Genomic DNA, 13,426 nt, shown 5'->3' on the forward strand with positions numbered 1-13,426 from the left:
CTGATCCTGAAACCGAACCCTAACTCTAACTCGAACACTAGCCCTAACACTAAAAATAACATTAACCTAACCTGAACCCTATTGCTAACCCTAACCCGAACACTAACCATAATTCTAACCCTAATGTTAACACTAACCCTAACCGAAACACTAATGCAAACTCAACCATAACCCTAACTCTAACTCTAACCATAAATTGAACCCTAATGTTAACCTTAAACCTAATCTGAAACTAAAACCTAACACTAACCCTAACCATAATCTGAACTCAACCTTAACCCTAAACGTAAACCTAGCCCTAACTCTAAAACTAACCCTAACAAGAAACCTAATGCTAAAGCTAAGACTTTCCCGAACCCGAAACTTAATCATAACCCTAATACTAATACTAACCCTAAACTTAAACCTAACCCGAACCCTAACCTGAATCCTAACCATAACAAGAACCCTAACACTAACCTGAAGCCTAACCCGACCATAACCCTGAGCCTAAACCGAAACTGAAACCAAACAATAACCCTGACCCTAACCCGAAAACTAACACTAACACTAACCCTAACTCTAACTCGAAACCTAATACTAACTCTAACACTAAACTGAAACCGACCACTGACCCTAATCCTAACCCTAACAGTAACCCTAAATTCTAAACCAAACCCTACATGTAAAACAAACCCGTACCAAGCCCAAAACCTAACCCTACCCAGAACCCTAACCCTAACCCTAACCCCAACGGTAATACTAACCCTAACAATAACTTGATCATACCCCAAAGCTAAACGGAACCATAACTCTAATCTGAAATCTAGAGAGGTTAGGGATCTCTCTCTCTCTCCATCTCTCTGGCTGTCACTGTGTCTCCCTCTCTCAGGGCCCTCAGGCGAGGAGGGGAGGCGCACCCTGCCCACCTCGCCTACCTCTCCCGTGGGCCATTCTTTGGCCTCTCCTGGAGCACTGCGGCTTGAGTTCAACCCCTCAGGCCAAGGGCGCATGCACAGCAGTTGGGCCTCAGGCGTCTGTAGTGAAGGCCCTGTCCGCCAGTGAGGCTCAGACCAGGTGGGGCACTCTCTTGTGCCAGCCAGTTGAAGGTGAAGAAGGGACACCACCCTTCTTGACTTGACTTCAGCTGTTGTCTCCCTCCCATCTGACCACTTTCACTCAGCTCGCCGGATGCTTCCCTTCTTTGGAAGTGGTGTTCTGGCCCTGGTAGCCAAAGGCAGACTGGGGTGCGAGGTCAATGCTCTGCCTGGGCCAGCTGCTTCATGCTGGGCCTTATTTCTTCCTGGAAAGACAAAACCATGGCCTCACTGCACGCCTGCACTTGTCGACTCCAACCAAGTGGAGGAGAGGCTCTGTGGAGTCAGAAGGAGCGATACAGGCATATGGCAAAGCAGTGAGTGTGGCCCCAGCAGGCTGCAGGCCCAGGGAGCTGGGGCCACACTGGGAAAGCCCTTCCGGCAACAGGTCCCAGGCTCTTCTCTGGAGTCAGGAGGGCCTGGCCTTCCTAGTGCCCAGGCCATGGCTCTGGGGAGAAATCCACCATGAAGGGCAACAGTGAGGTCCTCTCCTTGAGGTGGCCAGTGCCAAGCCCAGGGCAACTGGAAGGATGGCTCGGCTCACCTGCTTTGTCCCAAGTCGACCGGCTGTCTGGTCAGCCCATACTCCTCGGCCAGGCCCCTTCCAAATTAACAAGTTCTGGAGGAAAGAGCCCTGGGGCCTGTTGCCAAGTTTTCTGGGGTGTGTGGTAGACACTGTCAGAGATAGAAACGGCCTTGCTACTGGTGTGCAAGACCTGGGAATTGGCTGCCTCCCACACCCGGGTCCCTGAACTGCCTGGGCCTCCCAAGGGAGGATGATGGACTTGGCAGTGGCGAGAGGGTGAGGGCTGGCAGTAAGCATTTCCTGGGATGCTCTGGGAGATGGCCTCTGGGTAAGGGCTGTCCCTGGCCAGGTCTGAGGGAGGGACCCAGCTCTGGGCTCTCAGTGGCAGAGAGAGAACTTCCTTCTGCCCTTTCCGTTATATTTCTTATGGTTGGCCAAATCATTAACAGGACAGGTTAGCTGGAGAAAATAACCTCAAGCTTAATAACATGTGTAGATGGGAGAAACAAAGGAAACTGAGTCTCTCAACACAATGGCAGAGATTCTCCTCTTCAATACTATCTTCAGTTCAAGACAAAGGAGGATGTTGGAGGTGAGGTTTTCAGATTTGAGAGGGGAAGAAGACCATTCTCATGGATAGGGACATGGAAACCTTTGAAAGTTTTCCCCTGCTCTGGCATCAGGTCCCGAAGGGAGAGCATGGAATTGACAAGGAACCAACTTCTCTGTGGTGGGGCTGGCCCAGGGGCGGACATGGGGGTGGCGGGGGAAAGTGGGATGGTGTGTCAGTTGGCACCAGTGGTGGAGGCAGTGACTCATACTTCAGAGATCTCTCTCTCTCTCTGTTTCTCTGTGTCTCTCTCTTTCTCCCTCAGGGACCTGAGGAGAGATGTGGACTCAACCTGCCCACCTTGCCTATCTCTCTCATGGGCCCATCTTTCTCTGGCCGCTCAGGGACCCCTGTGGGCTTGGGTTCAATGTGTCAGGCCAATGGCGCAGGCACGGCCACCGGGCCTTGGGGGTCCTCATTGAACGCTTCACCAGCCTGCTGGTCTCTGACCAACTGGGGCGCTCTCTCGCACCTGTCATGTGCAGGTAAAGAAGGAACGCAGTCTTTCTTGACTTGTCTTCAGCTGTTGTCTCCCTCCTATCACCCCACACCCACTCAGCTCACCAGCCACTTCCCTTCTTTGGAAGGGGTAGTCCTGCCCTGGCTGCCAAGGCGGACTTGGGTGCGAGGTCAAGGCTTTGCCTCAGCCAACTTCTTCGTCTTGAGCCTCATTTCTTCCTGGAATGACCAAACTAATGGCCACACCCCACGCCTGTACTTTTCAACTCCAGCCAGGTAGAGGAAAGCCAATGTAGAGTCACAAGTGCGGAGACAGGCATATGGCAAGGCAGTGAGTTTGGCCACAGCAGGACGGAGGCCTAAGGATCTGGGTCCACTCTTGGAGAGCCCTTCAGGCGACAGATCCCAGCTTCTTCTCTGGAGTAGTGAAGCCCAGGTCCTCCAAGTGCCCAAGGTTGGCTTAACCCTAACTTTAACCTTAACTGAACCCCGAACCCAAATCCTATCCATAACTCAAACCTTAACCCTAACTCTAAACCTAACACTAACACTAACCCGCATGCTAATACTAAGCCTAAACTGAACCCTAACCCTAACTACAACCCTAACTGAAACAAAACCTTAAATCTAAACTGAACCTGAAACCTAACCCTAACACTAAAGAAAGCCCAAACCATAGCCTAAACCTAAGACTGACCCGAACTACCCATAACTCCAAACTTAACCGAACTCTAATGATAACCCTAACCCTTACCAGAACCCCCACCATTAGCGTAAACAGAACAGTAACACTAACCCATGCCTGCATGCTAATTCTAAACGGTACCGAAAACCTAACCCTAACCATAACTAGAGCCTGAATGCTAACTCTAAACTGAAACAGAACCCTAACCCAAACCATAAAGCTAATCTGAACAATAAGCCTGTCCCTAATACCTAACCCGAATGCAATCCTAACTGCAAACTGAAATTGAATCCTAATCCTAACACTAACATTAACACGAATACTATGCCTTGACCTAAACAGAACCCTAATGCTAACTCTAATCCAAACAGTAACACTAACCCTAACCCTAACCTGATCATATAACTAAACTTAAACTGAATCCGAACACTAACCTAAAATGTAGCTGAATCCTAACCCTAACCCTAACCAGAACCCTGACACCAACAATAAACCTAACCTTAATTCCAATCCTAACCCTAACACTAACCCTAACCCTAACCATAACATTAACGAGAATCATTAACCTATCCATAACCTGAGCTGTAAACCTAACCATAAGTCTAACCCTAAACCTGACTATAATGCTAAACCTAACCTGAATCCTAGTGCTAACCCTAACAAGAAGCCTAACACTAACCCAAAACCTAACGAGATCCCGAACCCGAACCCTAAGCCTAACCCTAACCCTAACCCTCATCTGAAAACTAACTATAGCACTAAACCTGTACCTAACCCAAACCATAAGCTTAACCAGAACACTAACACAAACCCAACCCTAGCCCTAACCCTGAACCCAAACCCAGAATCTAACACTAAATGTAACCTGAGACCGAACCCTAATCTTAGCCCTAACCCTATCCTTAAACCTAACCTAAACCACAACAGGAATGGTAACCCTAACCCACCTGAACACTAACAATAAAGATAACCCTAACCCAAACACTAAACGGAACCCTAACCCTAACACTAACCTGCACCATAAACCTAACCATAACCGGTAACCTAAATCTAACCCACACCCTAACGCAACCTAACCCTAAACTGCATTCGAGCACAATTACTAACCAGAACCCGAACCCTAACCCTAACATAACTCTAACCTGAACCCTGGCTTAACCCTAAACCTAACCTAAAACATAAAGCAAACACTAGCTCTAACCCAAATAACTCTACCCGAACACTAACCCTAATCTAACCACCACACTAACCCTAAGAATAATGCTAACCCAAACCCTAACCTGAACCAAATGATAACCTTAACCCAAAGCATGACTCCATCCTACTGTTAAATGTAACCCAAACACGAACCCGAACTCTAATCCTAACACTAATCCTAATCATAACGCAAACCCTAACCCTAACCCTAACCCAAAGCCTAATCCTACCCTAGCTCTAACCCTAACCTGAATCACGAGCCCGAACTGGAACCAGAACCGCAATCAGACCACTAACTCTAACCCTACACCTAACCATAACCCTAACTAAAACCGAACCCTAACCCTTGCACTAACCCTAACCTTAAGAGTAACCCTAAAACTAACCCTAACCATAACCCTAGCCTGAAAACTAACACTAACCCTAACTCGAACCATAACCCTAACCCTAAACCTTAGCCTAACCATAACCCAAACCATAGCAGTAACCCTATCACTAATTCGAACCCCAACCCTAACTCTAAAACTTCCTAGATCCCCAAAACGAAGCCTAAACCCAACCCTAGCTGAAGCACTAACCCTAACACTAATCATAAACCTAACCCTAAACCCTAAGACTAACTTTAAGCCTAAAGAAAACTGGTGCTGGACCTAACCCTAACACTGACCAGAGCCCTAACCCTAGCTTTAACCACAACCCCAACCCTAAACCCTAACCTGAACCCTAACCTGAAACTTAACCCAGACCCTAACCTGAACCCTAACACTAACACTAACCCGAACCCTAACCTGAACCCTTACCTTAAAACTAACTGTAACCCAAACAGAGCCTAGGAGTAACCCTAACAGTAACCCTAACTCTAATCCTGTCCTGAAACCTAACACTAATCCTAACCGTAAAACTAACCCTAACCCTAACCTGAACCCTAACCCTAAACCTAACCGGAAACCAACCATAATCATAAACCTAACCCTAAGAGTAACCATATCCCTAACCCTAACCCGAACCCGCAGCCAACTCTAACACTAACCCTAGGCCTAACCCTAACACTAACTCATACCGGAACACTAACCCTAACCCTAAACTTAACCCGTACCCTAACCCTAATCCTAACCTGAAGCCTAACCCTAACCATAACCAATCCCTAACCTGAAACCTAACCCTCACGCTAATCCAAACTCTAACCCTAAAACTAAACTTAAGCTTATACTTAACCCTAACCCAAACTGTAACGCTTACCCTAACACGAAACCTAATCCAAACCCTAACCTGAAGTTGAATCATAAAACTAACCCTAACTCTTACTCTAACTCTTACTCTAACTCTAAACCTAACCTGTACCCTAACCCTAACACAAACCCTAACTGTAACCTTAACCCTAACCTTAATCCTCACTTGAAACCTAAACTTAGAGGTAAACAGAAACCTAATCCGAACGCTAACCCTAACCCAAAACCAAATCTAAACCGAACTCTAGCCCTAACACTAACCTGAATACTATGGCTACCCCTAACCCTAACCAGAAACTGAAACCTAACCATGACAAAAACACTAACCCAAACCCTAACCCTAACCATAACCCAACCAAAGCCTAAGAGTAAATCTAACCCTAACCCTAAGCCTAACCCTAACTCGAACTCTAACAGCAACCTGAACACTAACCCAAACCATAACCCTAACATGAACCCTAAGCCTAACCTAAACTTGAACCCTAATGCTATCCATAACGCAACCCAACCCTAACCCTAACCCTAGCGTTAACCCGAAGCCTAACCCTAACACAAACCCTAACACTAACCCTAATCCAAACTCAAACCTGAACCATAACCCTAACCCGGTCCTACCCCTAAACCTAACAAACTCTAAGCCTAACCCAAGCCAACCCTAATCCTAACCCTAGTACTAAACCGAAGCCTAATCCTAACTCCAACCCTAATAGTAACCTGAAACCAAACTCTAACCCTAACCCTCACCCTAACCGTTAACTAAACTGAACCCAAAACCTAACCCTGACACGAAGCCGAACCCGACAATAACTGAAACCCTAACACAATCCAGAACCCGAACCCTAACCCTAACCCTAATCCGAACACTAACCTCTCCCTAAATGTAACACTACAATAACTGTAACCCTAATCCTAACACTAAACATAATCCGAAACGTAGCACTAACACTAACCCGAACAAGAACTTGAACCTGATGGTGCTCAGGGCAAGCTGCCCCAGGAAGCACCACTCTGGTATGCGGATTATTTCGAGCTGAAGACAATAAGGACTCAGAGAGCTCAGGAAAAATATTTGAGTTTCCCCTCCCAAACTGCCTAAAGAATTTAAAACCAAAAAATCTGTTTTAGGAAGGGGTTATTATCATGACTGCTATAAAAGATAATTTAGGATAGAGGTTACAATAGAAAAGGCACCAACAAGCCCATCTTATCGGGAGTCCTGTCTCTCTGGCCACATTCTTTGGATGGCCCTGCGAGGAGTTGTCAGACAATCATTTACAAGGGAAGTCTCCATTTGTAAAGGTATCTCCCTCTCTGTATTGAGAAAAAGGGGGGGTGAGCTCATTTCTAGTAACTTATCAATGTGGAAGATGAGGCCTTGGGGCTGTATAATAAACCTTACACTTGTTTACTGTGCTTTAGTGGTAATCTCCTGTAACTGACTCCCCCACCCCCAAAATCCTCCTTTGTCATTGGCTGAAAATGATATTTAAGACGAGAATTTCTGCTATTGTGTTGAGAAACGCAGTGTCCCTGCTTTCTCCCATGTATACATGTTATTAAACTTGGTATTATTTTCTCTTGCTAACCTGTCTTGTTGATTATTTGGCCAGCCAGAAGAACCTTAAGGGAAAGGGCAGAGGGAGATTCTCCCTCTTCCCCTGACAAACCCTAAACCTAACCTGAACCACAGATGTAACCCTAACCAGAACCCAACCTTAACCCTAGAGATAACCATTATCCTAACAGGAATATTAACCCTAACACTATCAGAAACCCTAACCTGAACCGTAACTCTAACACTAATTCAACTCCTAGCCCGACACTAACCCAATTCTAAGATGAACTTGAAGCTGAACCCTAACCCTAACACTAACCTGAACACTAACTCTAACACTAAACACAATCCTAACCCTTAACCTAACCTTAAACCTAACACTACACCAAACCATAACCCTAAATCCAATCCTAACCCTAACCTAACCCGAACCCTAAAGCTAAGGCTAACCCTAAACCGAAAGTGAAACCTAATTGTAACATTAATCCGAACACTAAACATAACACTATACATAACCCAACTCCTAACCCTAAAGTGAAACGAACCATAATCCTAACCCTAACATGAACCCTAAGGCTAAAGCTAACCCTAAACTAAACCTGAAACCTAACCATAACCCTAATCCAAATACTAACACTAAAACTAAACTTAATGCTAACCCAAACTGTAGCCCTTACCGTAACATGAATCCTAACCCTAACTCTAACCCGAAATCGAACCATAATGCTAACCTTAATCCTTAAATTAACATTAACCCTAACCCTAACCCTAATCCTAACCTGAAACCTAACCCTAATGCTTACACTAACCCCAACCCGTACCCTAGCCCTAACGTGAACACTAATGCAAAATCTAATCCGAACATGAACCAGACCCCAACCATATCCCGAACCCTATCGCTAACCGAAACACAAACCCAACCATACCCCCAAACGTAACTCGAACCCTAACCCTAACTCATAAAGTAAACAGATCCCTAAGCCTAACCCTAACCTGAAGACCGACCCGACCCTAACCCTAACCCTAATGCTAACTGTAACTCTAACACTAACCAGACCACTAAACCTAACCTTAACCTGAACCATAACACGAAGCTTAAACTAAAGCTAACCCAACCACTGAACTGAAGGCTAACTCTAACCCTAAACCTAAACCAAAACAATAGACGAACCCTAACTCCAACATAACCAGAACCTTAACCCTAATCCTAACACCAACCCTAACCCTAACACTAACCCTAAACTATACCCTAACCTGAACCATAACCCTAACCCTAACCTGAACCCTAACAATAACCCGAAAGTTAACCCTAATGGGAAGGCAACGATAACCCTAATTCTTAGCAACAAGTAACACTTGCCATAAGCCTAACCATAACTCAATCCTGAACCCTAACTCTAACCCTCACCCAAAGCCTAACCCGACCAGAAAACTAACCAGAATCACAAGCTTAACCTTAATGCCAATCATAAGTGTAACCCTAACCATGAAGCAGCCTGAATTCTAACCCGCAACCTGACCCTAACCGTAAGCGGAACTAAACCATAACCCTATCACTAACCCTAACAGTAACCCTAACCCTAACCCGAACCCGAAAGCTAACCCTAAACCTAAGCCTGACCCTAACCCTAACCCTAACCCTAAACATAAATCTCTAATTCATGTGAGTGAGATTGTCTCTCAAGACCCTTCATGGGCCTGTGTAAACCTGTTTTGGCAAGGCGATCCTTATGCGCTGGAAGGAAGGGAGATCTGGCAAGAAGTTTTTTCCAGGAATGGGTGTTATATATAGTTTAACTCAGCTTCAGTAGTGATTGCCACTCAGATAGAAAGATGTTTCTATCCATCTACTTATAAGCCGAGATAAGAAAGTCTCTTCCCTAAGACATGTGTGTGAAATCCTCTCTCAAGGCCCTCCGTGGCCCTGTGCACAACCTGCTTTTGGATGGCGATCTTTAGGAGCTGGGAGAAAGGGAGATTGGGCACAAAGATTTTTTCCAGGAATGGGTCTTATACACAGTTTAACTCAGCTGTAGTAATGATTGCCACTCACAAACAAAGATGTTTCTAACCATCTACTTCCAACCCAGGATAAGAAATTCCATTCTCTAAGGCATTTGAGAGTGATCCTGTGTCAAGGCCCTACACGGCCCTGTTTCCATACCTGCTTTGGGAAAGTGATCCTTTGGAGCTGGAAGGAGGGAGATCGGGCACATAGTAATTTCCAGGAATGGGAGTTATACTTAGTTTAGCTCAGCTGTAGTAATGCCTGCCACTCAGATACAAACATGTTCTAGCCATCTACTTAGAATGTAGTATGAGAAAACACGCTCTCAACGGCTTATGAGTGAGATGCTGTCACAAGACAATACAAAGTCCTGTTTCCAAACCTGCTTTGAGAAGGCGATCCTTAGGAGCTGGAAGGAAGGGAGATTGGGTACTAAGTCATTTCCAGAAATGGGTGTTATACTTAGTTTAGCTCAGCTGTAGCAATTCTTGCCACTCAGATACAAACATGTTCCTAACCATCTACCTAGAATCTGCTATCATTAAGTGTGGTCTCTATGGCTTGTGAGTGAGATTGTCTCAAGGCACTACATGGTCCTCGTTCCATACCTTCATTGGGAAGGCGATCCTCACGTACTGGAAGGAAGGGATATTGGGCCTGAACTTCGCTCCAGGAACTGGCATTATCCATAGTTTAACTCAGCTGTAGTAGTGATGCCACTCAGATAGAAAGATGTTTCTCACCATCTACTTACAAACCGGGATAAGAAAGTTCCTTCTCTAAGGCATGTGTGAGATTCTCTCTCAAGACATTACATGGCCCTGTGCAAAACCTGCTTTGGGATGGCGATCCTTGGGAGCTGGAAGGAAGACAGATTGGGCATGAAGTTACTATCAGGAATGGTTGTAATACATAGTTCAATTCAGCTGTAGTAATGAATGCCTCTCAGATACCAAGGTGTTTCATACCGTCTACATTCAAACCCGGAAAAGAAATTGTGTTCTCCAAGGCATTTGAGAGTGATCCTGCCTCAAGGCCCTACATGGCCCTGTTTACAAGCCTGCTTTTGGAAGGAGATCTGTAGCAGCTGGAAGGAAGGGAGATTGGGCACCAAGTTATTTTCAAGAATAGGTGATATATATTTCATCTCTGCTGTAGTAATGATTGGCACTCACATTCAAACTTGCTCCTAGACATTTACTTACAAGCCCGGATCAGAAATTGCCTACTCAAAGTAATGTGAGATTCGTTCTCAATGGCCAAATTGGCATTATTTACCAAACCTCGTTTTGGGTTGTGATCCTTACGTGATTGAAGGAAGCGAGATAAGGCACAAAGTTATTAACGGGAATGGGTGTTATACAAAATAAAACTCACCTCTACTAATGATTGAAACTCATACAGCAACGTTTTCTTAGACATCTACTTAGAAGCCATGATTAGAAAGAGGCTTCTCAAAGGAATGTCAGTTTTGTTGTCCAGGTGAGAAATGACAATATCTTCGAAATCTGGTTTAGGTTTGTGATCTTTACGACATGGAAGGAAGAGAGATTAGGCAGAAAGTTACTTCCAGGAATGGGTGTTATATGAAGTTCACCTCAACTCTAGTAATGATTGCCGATCATATACAAACTTGTTCCTAGACATCTACGTATAAGCCAGGATCAGAACATTCCTTCTGAAAGCAATGTGAGACTCCTTCTTAAGGAATGAAATGGCATTATGGTCCAAATCAGGTTTAGGTTTGTGATCCTTACGAGATGGATGGAAGAGAAATTAGGCACAAACTGATTTCCAGGAATGGGCGTTATACCAAGTTTGTCAGCTGTAGTAATGACAGTCACGCCTATACAAACTTGTTCCTAGATGTCTGCTTAGAAGCTGGTATCAGAGAGTGTGTTCTCAAAAGAATGTGAGATTCCTTCTAAAGGCCTGAGAGGGCACTATGTTCCAAACCTGGTTGATGAAGGTGGTCCTTACGAGCCGGAATGAAGAGAGTTTGGGCATGAGGTTATTTCCGGGAATGGCTGTTATACATACTTCAGCTCCTGTCATCATGATTGCCACTCATATGCAAACTTGTTCATAGAAATCTACATACAGGTCGGGAACACAAAGGTCCTTCACAAAGGAATGTGACATTCCTCCTCAGGGCCCCAAAGCGCAATATGTCCCCAACCTGCTTAGGTTTGTGATCCTTACTGGAAAGAAGGAAGAGAGATTGGGCACAATGACATTTCCATGAATGAGTTTTCTACATAGATTAACTCAGGTGTAGTAATAATTGCCACTCATATACAAACTTGTTCCTAGACATCTACATCACCCCAGGATCAGAAAGTGACCTCTCAAAGGAATGTGATATTCCTTCTGAAGGCCTGAAGCAATATGTTCCAAACTTGGCGAGGAAGGTGGTACTTACGAGCTGGAAGTAAGAGAGATTGAGCATGAAGTTTTTTTCCAGGATTTGATGTTATTCATAGAATAGCTCACTTGTAATAACGATTGCCACTTATATAGAAGCTTGTTCCTGGACCTACACTTAGAAGCAGTGATCAGAAAGTGCCTTCTTAAAGGAATATGAGATTCCTTCTCAAGGCCGGAAATGGCAATATGTTCCAAACGTCGTTGAGGAAGGTGGGCCTTATGATCTGGAAGGAAGAGAGACCAGCACAAAGTTAATTTCAGGAATAGGTGTTATTCATAGTTCAGCTCAGTTGTAGTAATGATTCCACTCATATACAAATTTGTTTCTAGGGATCTACTTAGAAGTTGGGATCAGACAGTTCCTTCTCAAGGTAACGTGAGATTCCTTCTCAAGGTCCGGCATGGTATTACATTTAAAACCTTGCTTAGGAACGTAATCCTTTAGAGCTGGAAGGAAGAGAGATGGGGTAGGAAGTTATTTTGAGGAATGGTTCTGATACATAGTTTAGCTCAGCTGTAGTAATGATCGCCACGCATTTAGAAACCTGTTACTAGACGTTTACTTACAAGCCGGGATCAGAAAGTGCTTTCTCAAAGAAGTGTGAGATTTGTTCTCAAGGGCCTGAAATGGCATTATGTTCGAAAGCTGATTTAGGTTTGTGATCCTTACGAGATGGAAGGAAGAGAGAAGCACAGCTCTATTAGTGATTGCCACTCACATACAAACTTGATCCTAGATGTCTACGTGCAGGCTGCGATCAGAAACTGCTGTCTCAAAGGAATGTGAGATTTCTTCTCAAGGTCTGAATTGGCAATATGTTCCCAACTTGCTTGAGGAAGGTCTTCATTACGAGCTGGAAGGAAGATAGATCGGGCATGAAGTTATTTTCAGGATTGGGTGTTATTCAAAGAATAGTTCAGTTGTAGTAACGATTGCTACGTATATGGAATCTTGTCCTGGACATCTACTTAGAAGCAGGGATCAGAAAGTGCCTTCAAAGTAGTGTGAGATTCATTCTCAAGGCCTGAAATGGCATGATGCATGAAACTTGGTTTATATTTGTGATCCTTATGAGATTGAAGAAGGAGAGATGAGTCAAAAAGTATTACCAGGAATGGTTGTTATAGACAGTTGAGCTCAGATCTAGTAATGATTAACACTCATATACATACTTATTCCTAGACTTCAACATTCTGGACAGGATCAGAATGTGCCTTCTCAAAGAAATATGAGATTCCATCTCAAGGAGTGACATGGCAATATGTTCCAAACCTGGTTCAGCTTTGTGATCCTTATGAGTTGGAAGGAAGAGAGATGAGGCACAAAGTTATTTTCAGGAATGGGTATCATACACAGGTTAGCTCAGCTGTAGTAATGCTTGCCACTCATATACAAACTTGTTCCTTGACATCTACTTCCACTCTGGGATCAGAAAGTGCAGTCTCAAAGGAATGCGAGAATCCTTCTCAGGGCCCAACAAGGCAATATGGTCCAAAACTGGTTTAGTTTAGTGATGCTTAGTGCTAGAAGGAAGAGAGTTTTTACATGAAGCTATTTCATGGAATGGTTATTATAAATCATTTTACTCAGTTGTAGTACTGATTGATGCTCCAATATAAACTTGTTCCTAGACATCTACTTACAAGAAGTTAT

The sequence above is a fragment of the Diceros bicornis genome, unplaced genomic scaffold (genome assembly GCF_020826845.1).
Source record: "Diceros bicornis minor isolate mBicDic1 unplaced genomic scaffold, mDicBic1.mat.cur scaffold_78_ctg1, whole genome shotgun sequence".
Lineage (NCBI taxonomy): Eukaryota > Metazoa > Chordata > Mammalia > Perissodactyla > Rhinocerotidae > Diceros > Diceros bicornis.